An 18208-nucleotide genomic window follows, 5' to 3' on the forward strand; every position below is an offset into this window, starting at 1 on the left:
AATAGACCAGCTGCCTTGCAATGGGGTTTCAATTGCACTTAAATTTTTCTAAACACAGAGATTGGCTTTCATAANAAACTGTCTGAAATTTATTATTAAAGGGTTGCGCTTGCGTAAAATTTACTATTGTGGAAATTCAGCTTTTTTGCCTTTTGGCTAATCTCATCCCTGTAAACACAGAGATTGGCTTTCATAAATTCTTATTTATAATAATTAAACTCAGTGATCTTAGGTTTTATAAAATATCACTACCTCCTCCTTTTTTGGTAACGTTTATCTGCCGGTTGACGATTTTCTGCATAATTTGAGAGAACGCTTAATTTGTATTTTACGGTATTTCTAAACACAAAGATTGGCTTTCATAAATTCTTATTTATAATAGTAATTAAATCCAGTGATCTTAGGTTTTATAAAATATCACTACCTCCTCCTTTTTTGGTAACGTTTATCTGCCGGTTGACGATTTTCTACATAATTTGAGNACCGATTTTCAAAGAGAAACAGAAAATTCAAACTGCATAGCTACCAAACCTTTCTCATTTTTACTTATTTTAGCTGTTTTCTCACCGTTTACTCACAGCAAATAAGATTTTCGGAATTTTTTACCCGCCCTCCAGATAGATCCGATTTTTGTAGTTCAAACGACGCTGCTTCTGACAAGCCTTTTAGAGGTCCCAAGCCTGGAATCTGCTAATATCTCGATCTCAATCACACGATTTTAATATCAAACATAGCTTATCATATTTGTGTGTTGCGATTCTGATTCACGTGATTTGAGTATTGTATGTTGCGATTCTTATTTACGAGATTTAAAAATCCGATATTGTGATTCGTATTTGCGCCTTTTTAAAAACCTATGTAACGATTCATATTCACACAAGTTTAAAATTCAATGTCTTGATTTGCTTTTCAAACTAAAATAGCAATTTTTGTATGTTAAGGAGTTACTATATATTTCTACTTCACTGTTATTGATATGTTTCAAAGGGCTCTAGTTAGATTAGACTATAATATGAACATAATGATTCGATCCATTGTTAAAGTTTTTTTTTCCAATATAATTTAAAAAGTAATATTACTGATATATTTGCTATAAATCACATAACAGTATTTATTAAAAGAAATGAAATATTAATGTATATTCTCAGTAGTTTTAATTTGCTGAACCAGGTAGTTTTTCAAGTAATAATTGTCTCTTATGTGAACTGAGGAAAAATATAATTTCCAGCTTTTTTTTTTCAATTGGTAATTTTTATTTTCACTAAATGTTAAGTATCAATGTAATCATTTCTATAATAATAGATTAGTACCAATTGTATGTCAACACATTATTTATCACCTTAAACTGTCTGAAATTTATTATTAAAGGGTTGCGCTTGCGTAAAATTTACTATTGTGGAAATTCAGCTTTTTTGCCTTTTGGCTAATCTCATCCCTGTAAACACAGAGATTGGCTTTCATAAATTCTTATTTATAATAATTAAACTCAGTGATCTTAGGTTTTATAAAATATCACTACCTCCTCCTTTTTTGGTAACGTTTATCTGCCGGTTGACGATTTTCTACATAATTTGAGAGAACGCTTAATTTGTATTTTACGGTATTTCTAAACACAGAGATTGGCTTTCATAAATTCTTATTTATAATAGTAATTAAATCCAGTGATCTTAGGTTTTATAAAATATCACTACCTCCTCCTTTTTTGGTAACGTTTATCTGCCGGTTGACGATTTTCTACATAATTTGAGAGAACGCTTAATTTGTATTTTACGGTATTTCTAAACACAGAGATTGGCTTTCATAAATTCTTATTTATAATAGTAATTAAATCCAGTGATCTTAGGTTTTATAAAATATCACTACCTCCTCCTTTTTTGGTAACGTTTATCTGCCGGTTGACGATTTTCTACATAATTTGAGAGAACGCTTAATTTGTATTTTACGGTATTTCTAAACACAGAGATTGGCTTTCATAAATTCTTATTTATAATAGTAATTAAATCCAGTGATCTTAGGTTTTATAAAATATCACTACCTCCTCCTTTTTTGGTAACGTTTATCTGCCGGTTGACGATTTTCTACATAATTTGAGAGAACGCTTAATTTGTATTTTACGGTATTTCTAAACACAGAGATTGGCTTTCATAAATTCTTATTTATAATAGTAATTAAATCCAGTGATCTTAGGTTTTATAAAATATCACTACCTCCTCCTTTTTTGGTAACGTTTATCTGCCGGTTGACGATTTTCTACATAATTTGAGAGAACGCTTAATTTGTATTTTACGGTATTTCTAAACACAGAGATTGGCTTTCATAAATTCTTATTTATAATAATTAAATCCAGTGATCTTAGGTTTTATAAAATATCATTACCTCCTCCTTTTTTTAGTAATGTTTATCTGCTGGTTGTTGATTTTCTACATAATTTGAGAGAACGCTTAATTTGTATTTTACGGTATTTCTAAACACAGAGATTGGCTTTCATAAATTCTTATTTATAATAATTAAATCCAGTGATCTTAGGTTTTATAAAATATCATTACCTCCTCCTTTTTTTAGTAATGTTTATCTGCTGGTTGTTGATTTTCTACATAATTTGAGAGAACGCTTAATTTGTATTTTACGGTATTTCTAAACACAGAGATTGGCTTTCATAAATTCTTATTTATAATAATTAAATCCAGTGATCTTAGGTTTTATAAAATATCATTACCTCCTCCTTTTTTTAGTAACGTTTATCTGCTGGTTGGCGATTTTCTACATAACTTGAGAGAACGCTTAATTTGTATTTTAAGGTATTTCTGTTTAAATACCAGGCATGAGCTTTTTCTTTTTTTACCTTTTGATGGGACGGGAATGTAGGGATAAAAAAAAATATACATGCCTGATTTGAATTTGAATATTTATACATCCCAGCAATGTCGGGCAATACAATTTTCGAGCCCTGGATTATATTATGATTCAAAACACTTTGAAATTTCTAAGAGTACACATTTAATTAATAACTAGAGATTACAGACTTTTGGAAGATATGACATTGTTGAAAAACAAGTGAGCGTAATATTGTATGCCATCAGCTTCCTTTGTCAAATTGCTTGCTATTCGTTTTTATTTATCCTACTTTTTTTTTCAATTTTTGTTCTAAAATGATCTTCAGTTAAGCTTTTTGCAAAATGAAAATGGTAGGCAATATAACTTTTCCTCTCTAAAAACGAAATAATTTATTTTTGAAACTATGCTTTCTGAGTGAAATGATAGAAGTAAAAAAAAAAAGAAGATATGAAATGAAAGATCTTGGAACATTTTAAGTGCTCGAGGAAGAAGAGAGTAAAGCGAAAGGAAAAGATGAGAAATTTGCATTTTCATTGGACATGACTGATTCCTTTTCTGCCAAAAAGTAGCTCCCTTGAAATATTGCAATCTTCTCTTGCACACCACTCTCTCATCATCGAACTGCTGCCCTTCTCCGAAAATTTACTACGTGTCGTCTTTAGGGGATTTTTCGCACCTTTCCACTACCTCATCATCTCTTCTTCCATTCCCCGATGGGGGGGAAAGGAAGACGAAGAGCAAGACCTCTACCACCCCCTCAATCCCTCATCTGCTCCCGAAATTCCCAAGATTCCCGAAAAATTTCCATATTTCGGGATGAATCACGAAAAGCTCCTGACGACTCTATCTAATTGAAAATTTTCGACGTCGCGTGCCACATACCTCCCCTCCACTCCTCATGGTGTATGTCTCTTCTGCTGCGTCGTCCTTCCCTGGTGGGGTCTCAGAATCATCTTTCCACCTTTTCTCCCAGTTAAGGTTGCAGTTAAGGTTCGTTCGAAATTCGTAATGCGCTTTTTTTTCCCTTTTCTTCGAAAAAGAGATGGAAAAAAAATGAAGAAAAAAATTTGTTTCTTTTCCTTACCGTTTTAACGTTCCATGCCCCCTTTTTTTACATGCCCCATTTTTCGCACCACCCACCACAATTTCTCGTTCCAGTTTTTTTTTTATTCCATCTTCTTTTTTGATAGGAATATTGCCGTGTCATTTTTTACTTTTTTCGTCCCATCTATTCGCTGTGTCAAAAGTAGTGTTTCGCTTTACGGATTGTAATTTTCGGATACCGAAATCGTCATTCGTACTCTTCACTAACAGATGCGCTGTTGCATAAATTTAATAAATATGGAGGGACTTCATTGGAAATCGACATCAGTACAATATCAAAGTTGGAGTGTAATTTTTTTTTTTTTTTGACACATATCTGCGAGAGAGTACATACAAATCGAGTCGATTCCTTTAAAAAAAAAAGTTATTGATTTGTTAATTTTTAGATAGCCAAGAAAAGATAACGTTTTTCATGTTTAACCTTCTTTTTTTTTTACCTTTTGATGGGATGTATAAAAAATTGATTCTGATTCAAACAAATTTTGGATTCGATTCTCGTAACTGATGAATTAAGCATCTGATATATAAAGAAAAAATTCACTGCTTAAATGACATTAAATAAATATTACACAAATGTAGAGAATTTAGAATTAATTTGAAATAAATACAGAAATATAATATTATTTTATTTTGATTGTTGTAGTTGTAGTAGTTCATTTACGTCACACTAGAGCTGCACAATGGGCTTTTGGCGACGGTCTGGGAAGCGTTCCTGAGGATGATCTGAAGACATGCCATCACAATTTTGAAATAATTTTATTTGACTTGATACGTGATGGTTATAATCAATAAGCGGAAACTCGGTTAAGATTCGATAAAGACTCTATAAACTCGGTAAAGAAATCGAAAACGATATGAAAAAAATAAAACTCTTCAATTGGGGTAAAAAGGGCACTGGAGTGTAAATCCATATGCGAATTACTGTGACATAGCTAGAAAATAGAGTGGTTTCTGAAATATAAAAACTCACCATAGCCTACAACTTCGGATCTACTTCATAAATCTACTACAATTAAAAAATCAAATCTTGATGCTAGTGTTTGCCATAAATACAGGCCAATTTTACCAATTAAGTTCCAGTTATTAAACTCTTTTCAGATAAATGCTCAATCAAATAAATATAAAAATAACAACAACAAAAATATCAAAACCAGGTAATTAAAGTATTTTTAATTAGAACAATATAGCATTTGATTTATGCATATAAGAAAATTATTAGCTATTATATCCTAATTATTGTTACGCTAGTAAAATTTGACGGCAACTTTCAAAGGGTTTAAAGGAGAATATTTATACTTGTTAGTACAACTACACGCATACATTATTGATAAAATATAAACTGCCTTTTTGAGAAAGATAACACTATTCTAAACAATGAAAAGTTAATTTTTTGCTCTGATAAATAAGATGCAAACAGGGTTTTAATAAGTACAAACAATGAATATTGATCACTGTGATTTTCCGCAGCATTTAAACAGCTGTCTCTTTGTGTATTAATTTTTATATTGATAATAATGCTTTCTGTATTATTTCTGTCACAGATTTCACAAATACGAAAATTCTGCTACATTTGAAAAAAATTATTGCTTTGTAATTTTCATACTTATTATAGTGTTTTCTGTATTATATATGTCACAAATACAAAAATTCTCCCTAATTTCAAAAGTTTTATTTTCACAAACTTAAAATTTTATTACCTATTTGAATTTTGAAGAAATTGGTAATTTCTTGATATTTCTAATAAGATTCCTTTTCTGGGAGATACTATCTTTTCAATTTATTAACTTTTATTAATTTTATATATATATATATATATATATATATATATATTCCTCAAAAAAATATTTTATTTTATTTAAATAATTTTTCTTCTTCTCTTTTCATTAATCTTCATTATATTTTCTATCTTTTCTTTATATTTTTAAATCTTATTGCAAAGTATGAACTATCGTATGACCAAATTCAGATTACATTTTATTTACTATCAATAACAATCATTTCCACGAAACAATTTTATTATTATAACATTATTTAAATATTATTTCTCTTCTTAGCTATTTAGAAACCTCCCTTAACGATTTCAAAGCACAATTTAGTAAAATGATCATTAAAGCTCACCAACTGTTTCTTGCTTTCCAATTTCGAAACTCTATGTCTTTCCCCTCCCTTTTTCAAGTTACTAACTCTGCAATTGAAAACCTTCGTCAACACTCCTGCATGCAACCTGAAAGTGCCGAACATCATCTTTTGGTACATGCAGTCGGCTAAGTCAGAAGTTTTGTAGAAACTCAAGTTGTGTCACTGGAACTTCATCATATTATTCCCAAAATCAATGAAGATGTAATTTCCCTCGTATTCTCTGATGTGTTGTCCTAAGTAATAAAGTTCCATTTCTTAACCCAAAATTTTTCGTTTAATACTTTAACTATCGTAAATGTATGATACATTTTCACACGTGATTTATTTCTCTTGATAAATATTAAAGTTTTTTCACAGTTTATATTTTTCCCACGTTTATAAATATTTCTTCAATTTAATAAGTTTAATTTCATAATTATCAAATTGAGATAGCATTTAGTTTACTGTCAAAAACAATTACTTTTAATGAAACGAAACAATTTAAATATTCCTTCTTAAGTTCATCTGAACTATTTAGAAACATTCCCTAACGATGTCAAAGCGCAGTTTAGTAAAATGTAAAATCATCATAATTAAAGCTTGCTAACTGATTGATTCTCACTTTCCAATTTCGAAACTCGGTGTCTTTTCCCTCCCCTTTTCAAGTTACTAACGCTGTAATTGAAAACCTTCGTCGACACTCTTACATACAACCTGAAAGTGCCGAACATCGTCTTTTGGTACATGCAGTCGGCAAAGTCAGGAGGTTTGTAGAAACTCAAGTTGTCACTGGAACTTCGTCGTATTATTCCCAAAATCAATGAGGACATAACTTTCCCCTGAATTCTCTGAGTTGTTACCAAAGTAAATTAAAATTCTAATACTTAACATGCGATGCTTTGGAAAAGGGAAATTCTGCTAAGTCCCTTGTTATCAAGGGTATAACATGGGGAGAAAAGGTAATTTTAATGACAATTTCGCAGCATTTAATATTCGAGAATATTGAAATCAGTAACAATCATTTTCACATTTAATATTAGTTAAAATATTTTAATATATTTACTTTATAAAATTTTTTTTTTTAATTTTTATGGAAAATAGAAATGGATTAAGTGCTACTCATTCTTCAAATTATGCAACTAAATAATTTTCTAATAATAATTTATTTAAAGAAATACAAGATAAGATAAATTTCGTATTAATTTTCATTATTAATTGATTAAATTTTCCAAACAAATATTTCTATGATAAACCGAATTTTGTGAAGAAAAAAAAAATTTAAAATTATTTAAATTATTTTATGAAATCTGTAATATATATATATATATATATATATTTTTTTTTTTTTTACTTTAAGTATTTCACTATATGTTGGTTAAAATTACAATTTTGCAGTTTAGGGTTACAGATTACGGTTAAAGTTTTTATTACCTTGGTATCTTACACCAAAATGATTACGTTTTTACTTATAACACTTACCTATTTGTAACACGTTTGGAATGTGATACTTTTTTAGATTAGCTGTAATAGTTCACTAGCCATGATGTTTGTAATTCAACTTTAACATGTTTTTTTCATGGGAAATATCAATGTAAAGTTATAATTTAAAATTAACCTACAAGTCTAAAAAATAAGAATTTTCGACGCTTATAAATTTTAATAATTAGTGTTTTTTATATTTTTAGATTAACTGGCAATGATAATTTGTAAAAGTCTCTCTCGCGAACTATTCATTTTGCTAAAACTAGTTATTTAATTATAAAATTAACTTTTATAACAATTTTTTACTGTACACTGCTAGAATTTTCTTTCCGAAATTATGGTAAAAAAAACAACAGCAGTTTGTCCATCCAATTAACCGTAGAATTTACGATAAAAAATATTTTTTACCTTTGCGATATTGAAGCCATTTACAACTAGTATGGTTATAAAACCGTGAGTACAAAACTCTACTGTTTTTTTACCATTTACAACTGGCATGGTTTCAAAACAGAAAAAAAAATTAACTAGACATTGAAACTCGACATTTCGTTAGGTATTGTGGCGTCAACGCTGGGACTCGAACCATCGTTATGTTAGTGCCAATACTGACTAATTAGCCCTTTCGGTTATAATATGTACCCAGACGCAAAATTGTAATTGTTTAACCGTAGCAGCAGTTAATAAACAGTTTTTCTCTCAGTTAACAGTTTGAATACCATTTTATTTATGGTTATTTGACTGTTTTGTTTGAATATGGTAAAATAACAATAAAATGAATTGTTATTTAACCATTTTTTCCAAGAAGTCTTTAACAGTGCATAGTTGCATTTATTAGAACTGAAGCTTTCTAACATTTTCCTCTGAACATCCTTATTACCTTTTATTTTGACGCATTTAATATGAATCTTTCTGCTTTATTTGATAAATGCAGTTATAGTTAATAATTAGAGGCTATTTTTGCAGATTGCAGAAAATTGCAAATATAATAAACTTAAAAAGATATTTTTTCTTTCCCATATAACTAATCAAACAATAATAAATAAAAGTCAAACTAATATACAAAACACAATATGTCCTTGTGAATATGATACAACTTAAGCAAAAAACAACGTGAATGTAGCACATAAATTGACATTCTATAGTTTCAGATCTATAAACAAAAACCCACCTTGTTCCGTAGTGGACTGATCGTTAAGACACGGTTCTCAGCAGATCACCGAAGTCAAACATCACTGGCTGCGGCCAGTGTGCGGGTGGGTGACCACTTGGATCAGTCTGCGTAGAGACCGAGGGTGTGCGGTATGGGTCCTCGTTAAACTGTGCTACCGTAAAGTGCTCGACTTCGCGCGCAGGTCGTTGGGCCACCGAAGAGTCGTTGGGCTTCTGCAGAGGATCAAAATTGTGATGGCATCTCTTCGAATCATCCTTCGGGATGTTTCCCAGACCATTGTGGTGCTCTAGGGCGACGTAAATGAACTACAACTACAACAGAACCCTCCTTAGTGACAAAACGTCAAAATTATTATGTCATTTTGACATTTACATACTGAGAAAGTTTCCTGTTTTTAGAACTCAAACTATAGTTATGTCAATTTTTCATTTGTGCTGTATTCAAGCTGTTTTTTTGCTTTTGTCTGCAAAGCACAAAGTCTTACCCTTTCCTTTGATGATACAACTTCATTACAAATTTATAATAAGTATTTGATGTAAACATGGTTTTTACATATTCCCAAATTATTATTTTAAAATATATATATTTAGCCCTTATTATTTAGCTTTTTTTTAAGCTGAGATGAGATTTATATATATTTTATAATTAAAATTAAACCTATAAGTATCTTTTAAAAGGAATTAAATTAATTAAAACTAGTGTTTCAATACACAATTAGAGACTAGCAGTATTTTCATTGCAAAATGCACGATCCGTGAGATTCTTAAAAGTAATATTCAAGCTAATGTAATAATTTTGCAATATTTTCTTTAAATATTATTTCGCTGGATTATAATGAAATCAGGTTGAAATTAATCAATGACGACATCATGATGTTTGCTCTTCCTTTCAACACTGTCACCGACTCTCTGGCATCTCGCAGACCTAATCATGATGTCGTTACAAATCTCTGTAACGCACTTTAATGATTAGTCTCATCATTCTGCAGAGCAATGCATGGTGGTGATGCAGGTTACGTGTTTAACCACTAGGGGGGACTCAATGGTGACATTATGCAAAAGCCAGTAGGGAGGATAGTGATGTAATCATTGGAGCAGAATAACATTATATAGAACTTTCTAGCGATAGTGGATGCATGTCATATATCTGTGGTTTTATGTAAGAACAACTAATGTTAAAAGTTAAATAATCTGATTTTTTTTTTACATGTGTAATTTAAATATTTGCATAATAAAGCCAATTTTTTATCATTAAAGTTTAAGTTTAACTTCAGATGTTCTCGTTTGTAAAAGGTGTAAACTTTTCGACGGTTGTCAAAAATCATCATTGGCTGCACAGGGTGAACTGGACTGACCCGATTGCCCAACTCTTAGGTGGGCTTTTTTGAATTTTTGCATGCTTATGAGGAATCATAGTTACGAAGAATGAGGTACATTCTTTTTTCGTGGGTTCCTATATTTCTCCTTGACAACTAATATTTAAGGTTCGCTCTAACACTGATTGGTTGTTCTAGCATTGACGACAGAAAAAAAATTTGATAATGATTGGCATAGCAACACTAAAACTAAACTCAGCGGCGCGACAGCCTATAGAGGGCCAAGGCCTACTGTGCCCATCTCAGTTTTCTTAACCTTTGGGCTCTGGGGTGCAGGAGCAGATGTTCCGGTTAGGTGGTCAACCGAACGCGAAACTCCCAGTGTTTAGTTCCCAAGCATGTTTGGTACTCATTTATCGACCCACTAAAGGGATGAAAGGCTGAGTCAACCTTGTCCTGCCTGAGAATCGAACCAGGGACCTGTGGCACGACAGCGCGAAGAGCTACCGCTCAGCCACCGGGCGTCGGCATAGCAACACTAAGGTAAAATAAAAACCTTAATGGCAAAATAAGGGGCCAAATTACTCGTGGTCGTGCCACATTTTTAAAATTTGCATATTATAACATGTGTTCTTTTTAAAATTAACAATTCGTACTCGGACTAATGAATTGTACAATTTATTTCATTCAGAAAACCTACTATTCTTAATGCCACCGAACTTTAAAGCGTAAATATTGAAGACTTAACTAATTAATGATAAATTTCAAAACTCTTAACTATTCCGGAATATGTCGATGAGTAGAGTGCATTTTAAAACGTCTTTCATCGTTGCGGAACGCTATGGTGGACTGATTTTAAAGGTCCATCCATCTTCGTTTGAAGGTCATATTCCGAACCAAATTATAATGGCTGGAGTTGCTGTCATTTAAAAGAATCTAAGCGCAGGATATGACACGAGCAGACACGACATGCCCCCCCCCTCATAGCATGCCATGTCGATTTTGATTTTGATGGATTTCGCTAATATGGTCACCAAACATGCTTCCCTATCTACAATCTCTTCCATTGTTGTGGTTTTTCACTTTTTACAACGACTAAAAGATATTTTAATGCACATTATAATGCAGTTTGAATGTGGGTAGACACCCCTCCTTATCCCCCATGGAGGAGTTTGAGGGGGAGGTTGTGACATTCGACGATGGCCCATCCTCAGGAGAGGGAAAGTAAGGAATTGTTTTAGAACTTATCGGTCGCAATTCATCAAAGAACCATCTATCATTTCGCTTAAAGGAGAAGGCAGGCGAGTGGAGGAACAGTGAAGATGTTAGAACCATACTGAGAAAAAATGTCCTCATGAGGATTTCAGCCCCACCTACTATAAAGACATTTTTTTTCCAAGTACAAAAAAATACTTTTCCTCGTGGATTTCTCTTTTTTTTATCATTTCTCGTGCTGAAGAAAGGTCTATTGGATTTTTTTTTCTTGATCTTTGGCGCAAATGCAATGCTTTTACTGGCGGTTACAATAAAGTTTTTTTCCCCTCTTACAGTTAAGTTTATATATATACTTCTTTCATTCTTGATATTTTTTATATTGGATAAGTAGAGGGAGGAGTAAAGTTCTCTCACATACAGTTTTCTAAGCGAAGAAAGTTACCGTTCTTTGTTTTTCTTTTAGTCTGTGTCTCACCCAAAAGGAGAATGTGCTTTGCAATGCAAATCTGAACAACGGTGATCGAGCTGGTAGTCTTACCCTGATTTTCAAAAAAGGGTATAAAGAAGTCATCTAAAAAAGTGAGCACCGTTACATAAAAAAAAATAAAGTTTGTCTAGTACAGAAACAAAGTGCTTGGAATAAAATCTTCAACTCTTCTAAGGATAAAAAGTAACTGAAAGCTTTATTATTGAGCCCTATGTAGATTTGATGTTTACTAGAAGGAAATTATTAAGTGTGGTCATTCAAATTATCATTTGACTATTAAAAAGCACACTCTAATAATTTTTACTATTTTAAGTAGCTAACTTTCATTAAAAGCGTAGGCAAAGGCTGTTTTCTTTGATAAGCAATAATTCGTTTAAATACTCCGGATAGTTGAGACAGTTGTGCATTACAACTTAGTACACATCCATGAAATTTTAATTTTGGGTATGGAACCATCTCAGATTCCCCCCCCCCCTTCCTCAGACAGACATTCAAAATGGCTGAATATTCATATCCTTCAAATGAACACTTCTGAATACCATTCCAACTAACTATTTTTAAATGTTTATGATGAAATTTATTAATAAAGGCATGCAGTTTTTTACTTTAATTCATACATGTTGCTTGGAGGCTCTGCTCCCTACTCGTTTCGCTCACCAACCCCCATGATTGCTTCGATCATTTTGGTTTCTGGACGGTAAACAGATTGTTGCATCAAAAGTAACATGCATCCTATTTTTAATACATTATATATATCATATTATATTTATAATATGTTTAATTGAAAACAAATTTCAGGAATTATTTAATGGAATAGTATTTACATTTATTCTTCAATATATTGTCTGTACTTCTAGATTGTCAATATTGTTTGGAATACTAATATTGAAACACAAAACACATTAGATTTTCATACTTGATTAAATTCACAATTTGATATTACCGCGAGTACAAAATGGCACCACAAGCACTGAGAGCAATAGACTGAAGTAGAGCATTCTTCGACAGAGCATTCTTACTTCTACAGAATCTTCTTACATCTACAGAATCTTCTTACTCCTACACCATAGTACACCTTTCTTGCAGTCATATCGTATTGATTCCATGAAAACTTTGCTAAGCTTTTGGCAGAGTATTCCAAAAAATTTGAATGCATAGATTGTTTCTTGTATCGTCAACACATTCGTCGTGGCTAGTAAGGTTATACAGTAAAAACATAAACCTCTCCAATTGTCGTAACATATCCATATCTTGAATAGTTTGCCGAGTAGGTCTATCCGCCTAAACATGAAAAGTAACTTATATCTTGATATGCATTGTAGGTGTCCATTATGTCTTTTTGCCTCTTCTTTCCAAGAAGGATACAATTTTGTTCCCAGTTATTGCGTGAAAAAATAGTATGCTAGTATAATGATTACGATCCAAAGATCTTGCTAAGGCATGAGGCACGAATATTCCATGCGTGCCATAAGAAAAATGTGTTATAAAGGATAGTTATTGTTATAAAAAAAATATTAATTATTTTTGAATATAACTTATAATTTAATATAAAGATTTAATTAGAGAACTTAAGCCTTATAGCAACGTTTTAGTCAAATGAAAAATAATAAATTTATAGGCCGAAAAAAAAATCAATAAAATGAAAAGGACAATTGTAAATGTTATTTTCGCAATACCCTTAAAAGAGATTATTCAAGCAGAGTCACAAGAATCTTCTAGAAGAATGAAACAATACCTGTCAGATGATAAGTCCAAATGCTGAAAGCATTAAAAATTTCATCATTACCAGTTGAAAAACAAAGAGCTGACATCAATGGCAAGTTTGAAAAATGAATCTTTCTTAAGCTCATTTTTAGGTGGTCATCAAAATATGTTGAGGGAAGTGGAGTGGAACAAAGGATGGTCAACAGTGTATCCATCAGAGGACAAAAACCGTCGCAAGGCTCATCAGACATTCAAAAAAATAGCCAGCAGACGTACCCTCTCGGAATATTTCAAATTCTTTAATGAGGCACAACGGATCATCAAAATCTGTCAGGACACAGAAATATAGCAGGATTTAGTAGATATAAAACTGAATAACTTGGGGAAGCTTGTTCCCCTTCCGGATGGTTAAATTATTCGTCACTCTGACGAGGGCAGTTAGTATTTATTGAAGAATTCAATTATGAGACACTTAGTGTAAAACGGCATCCATCTTTGGCGTTGGGTGAAGCTCATCTCCTAAAGTTGTTGAACCAATGAAGGAGAGAAAAAATGGCCGAAGACTTATAACATGATAATCAAAGTGTGAGTGTGTTCTTCAAGGATATGTCTCGGTCCTATTTCTGCCACAATATTAACGTTCTTAACTAGCTTGTTTTTGCCCAACTAAATTTTATCATCGAATTTTTATTTTTGGACAGGTCAGAGAAGAGACAAGTTACAACTAAAACCGAAACAATGACGAAATGCCGACAAGCCGACAAACAGGTGCAACAGCAACTAATACTGAGAATTTCAAAGCGGTGGCTTGAAAGATGGAAGGATAAAAAATGCAAATTGTAATTCAGTGACCCGATGTCACACCGTGGTTTTTCCGACTGAAAAAGATAGAAACCAAGAGCTTCTTAATATTCAGACGTTGTGCCAATATGACAGAAATAGTACTGTTCTATGTCCACATTGCACAATTCATCTTTGGTTCATCCTTATTGCTGCACAGCATGATATGAATAAAGCAAGTATTCGAATGCCAGTAAAGAGAGTTTTCTCTTGACATATTGACGATTTATGTACAGTGAAAGCATTGCTTTAATAGTTATGGTCACTTGTTTATCCATGGAAATATCTGCTGAGTTGTAACTAAGAAAGATCAACTCCGTCTTATTTTCATCAACTCGGAGAAACCCCTTGTTTTTAGGGCGCTAACTTCTTTGTTCAACACGCCTCCGAACACCTTTCCCCTTTTGCTGCTTGTGTCACTTTTCAAACCATCGGGCTTATTAAAGACCCAAATGATATCTATCCTTTGTACACGTTGAAGCATAGAATTGACGCAAGCTAAGAATATATAATCTTCAAAAAATGTTGCCAATTTTGGTCGCAACACGTAGGCAATTGTATCATCATCTAACATTGTAATTTTTGCTGTTGATGAGATAGTGCTAGTGAAAGCGAAATTTTCAAGATTAGACTTTAAATCTGACTTAGCACTGGTTCTTACACTCATTAACTTCGTCAGTACTGAAGGATAAGCTTGTTTTCGTATTTAAGAAGCTCATCCAAAACTCCATTACGTACCCGTGATGCAATTTACAATCTAGAACAGTGATTCTCAACCTTTTTTGGGGGGCGGAACACTTTTAACGATTTCGAAATTTGACGGCACACAATGAAAAAAATTAGTTTAAAAGTTGTTTACTTACCCATAATACACTGTGTTAAATAGTTTGTGATAATAATTTTGAATGTGAAATGAAATAATGTGTACTGCAAAAGCACGTTTATTAAGGGATTAATTATATATTTCTTTCGACTAATTTTTTACTAGTTAGTAACAGTTATTCATTTTTTTGCTAGTTATTAATTGTTAACCTGTTTTCTATAGCTATTAACTGTTATTTTTTTGTGATTTCTTGTTAACTAGTATTTTTGGTGATTATTAATTGTTAGTTTATTTTTCTGTTAGTTATCCTTTGTTAATTTGTTTTTATAACTATTAATTGCATAGCTTACTTTAATGATTAGCTTTTATTTCCATTTGAAAGTTAATATTTAGCTTGCTTTCCTTTGTTGATTACTATTAAATTTCCTACTTATTTCAACATTTTTTTAAATTGTCAAAGACAATTTAAACACTTCTTTCTTATTTTAAGATTGTCAGAGACAAGACAATCACCGACAAAGATGTTCACGCTGTTGAAGCGTGGAAAAATTATAAAATGTATATATATACAGGGTTATTCATAATTCCCTCCGTGGTTTCGAATCGTTATAGTAAAGAAAAGAAGACGAATATGAAAAAAAAGAAACATATGAAATTATTCCGAAACTATTCAAGTTTTACTTACCTACATTACAGGTGTTCTATGTGTGAACTCTTGGTCACACGGCATACATCAATGCGATAGTCCAGTTCCTGCCCGGAAGGAATTATGAAAAACCCTGTATCTATAATATTATATACATATATACGCTTTTCTTTAATTTAAACTTAACTCGTAATAAAAAAAAAGTATTATAATTTTTATTGCCTCGTTTCTAATATTTGGCGGCACATTTTAAGAATTTGGCGGCACACAAAAGTGCCGCGGCACAGTGGTTGAGAATCACTGATCTAGAAGGTAATGAGCAGGCATTCTTCAGTTTTTCCATTTGTAATAAATTACTCTTCGAGAACTGGAAGGCAGCTGAAGAGCTCTTATAGGATCTGATATATGCTTAGTTTTAATAGCAAGCCTCTCACTGATTTACAACTTATGCTGGACAACTCAATTTTTTTTCTTCGATGTTTTAAAATATGTTTGCTGTTGTCGAATGTAAAAATATTATCTTGGATATTATCTCCTCAGAGAACTATTATGTCAATGAACAATTTGAAACATTGCAGAATTGCTCTTAAGTTGGTTCGAGTTCTCAAAGAACGGTTAGATCAACGAACAGTTTGTAACATAATAGGGCTGATCTGAATCAGGGCCATGTCCTCAAAGAACTGTTAGGTCAATGAACAATTTGAGAAATTGGGCTTTCCTTTAGTTGGTTCAAGTTGTCAAAGAACGGTTAGATCAGTGAACAGTTTGAACCATTAAAATTCTAAATTATAATACGTGAAAATTCATTATTTTTTTTAAAATAAAAGTTATTAAGAGGGATACATATTTTGCAGTGCAAACACTCAGAAATACACAAAAAGCGATTATTTTTATATACTTGTAATGTTCGTTCATAATAAATATGATTATATTTCTAGAATTAATTTTATCATAATTGACAGCAATTTAGCTAAAAATAAAAGCATGTGTTAGACAACCGAAAATCTATTTCATAAACACTGTGTCGACTAAACTAAAAAAAATTGTCATGACAAGATCATATTAAGACCAAGAATGATTGAACATTTAGAAATATTACATTAAATAAATAAACAAAAACTCTTTGCTATAACGTAAGTTAATCCTCTTGTCATCCAAATGCTACGAATTTTTAATTAACGCTAGACTTAAATTTTTTAAAATCTGTCCAAAATCAGCCAATATTAAGGTGTAAACAATTACATATTTTAATGCTTTAAAGCGTTTTTTTTTTTTTTAATAAAGTCTCTTTTCGATTTCGAAAATCAAATGGGAAATTACTAAACAACACACTTTCACAGCGTTACCAGGAAAGTATCACAGAGTTAACAGGAAATATTAAATTTAAAAATCAAAATCCATCTCGATTTTTCATTTTCTGTTTCAAAAATTACAAACAAAATTTTTTTCATCGATTTTTTTAAAAATTTAATTTATAGCAGCATAATGAACAATGTTCCATTATCCTCCTCTAAATAAAATGTTTTTTCACTTTTCAGATAAAATTAAAAAATAATTTGCCTTTTTTTTCTGAATTATTTTAAAAAATATTTAACTTATTTTTCCTAAACAGTTATAAAAACAAATAAATAATCCCAAGAAACTGAAGCAGTATAGATGCTTGAAAACTTCATTTACTCAAAAATATACAATATTTTTATGTGCACATTTTTATATATATATTTTTGAAGCAAATGAAATTTATTTTTAAATTTATTTTATTATTTAAATTTATTTTTAAATAATTAATCTCAAAAACCAGCAATTCTATAATAAAAAATATCTTAATAGACTTTATTATTTTTCAATATTATATTTTCTTGATACCTTAATTCTACCTACGAAATCATTTTCACCGGATGAATTGCTGAATATAAAAAAGAGAATTAATTAAAACTAATAAGAATTCTAATGTAATCATTTACTACAAAGCTATTTTTTCTTCAACAGATTATAAGAAATGATAAACTAATATACTATATTATTTTTAATAAACTTTTTCTTACTTCTAGACGAAAATTGCAATAATTTTTCGAGAATAAATTTCTAACTGTGCGAAACAATTTTATTTTATCCCGCCATAATAATCTAATTCCCCTTACCTTAGGATGTATAAGACATTTGCATAAAATGTAAACTTAAATAACTTTGCTTCCTCGCATCTTAATAATATGAATTATATATATTATATTTGCTTTATAAGAACTACAAAAAAAAATAAAAAAAACATTTAGCCAAGTCGAAAAAATATTTATTTATAAATATACTTCATTCATTTTGGATTTCATCTTATTTAAATGCGGCCATTTGTTTTCCATTCGTTTTAAATTTTATGTAACCTTCTGCCAACCAGTCAAGCTGATTTTTATGCATCATTCTTTTGCTACTAATAAATGAGTGTGGGAAAAATATTTTCCATAATCTATTTT

At 31.1% G+C, this 18208-nt stretch overlaps 1 protein-coding gene across 6 annotated transcripts in view; it reads left to right on the forward strand.

Annotated features, from left to right (window-relative positions):
• The window catches only part of LOC107447961 (silk gland factor 3), a 463042-nt gene that overhangs the window by 400806 nt on the left and 44028 nt on the right, over positions 1-18208 (forward strand). Inside the window, exon 7 of one of the 6 annotated variants that reach the window (XM_071187003.1) lies at positions 11704-11896. The exons of the other annotated variants lie outside the window; for them this stretch is intronic. The gene's annotated coding sequence lies outside the window, so the exon portion shown is untranslated. Of the gene's footprint in view, positions 1-11703; positions 11897-18208 lie in introns of those variants that run through there. 6 annotated transcript variants of the gene reach the window in all.

This window comes from Parasteatoda tepidariorum, chromosome 1 (genome assembly GCF_043381705.1).
Source record: "Parasteatoda tepidariorum isolate YZ-2023 chromosome 1, CAS_Ptep_4.0, whole genome shotgun sequence".
Classification (NCBI taxonomy): Eukaryota; Metazoa; Arthropoda; class Arachnida; order Araneae; family Theridiidae; genus Parasteatoda; species Parasteatoda tepidariorum.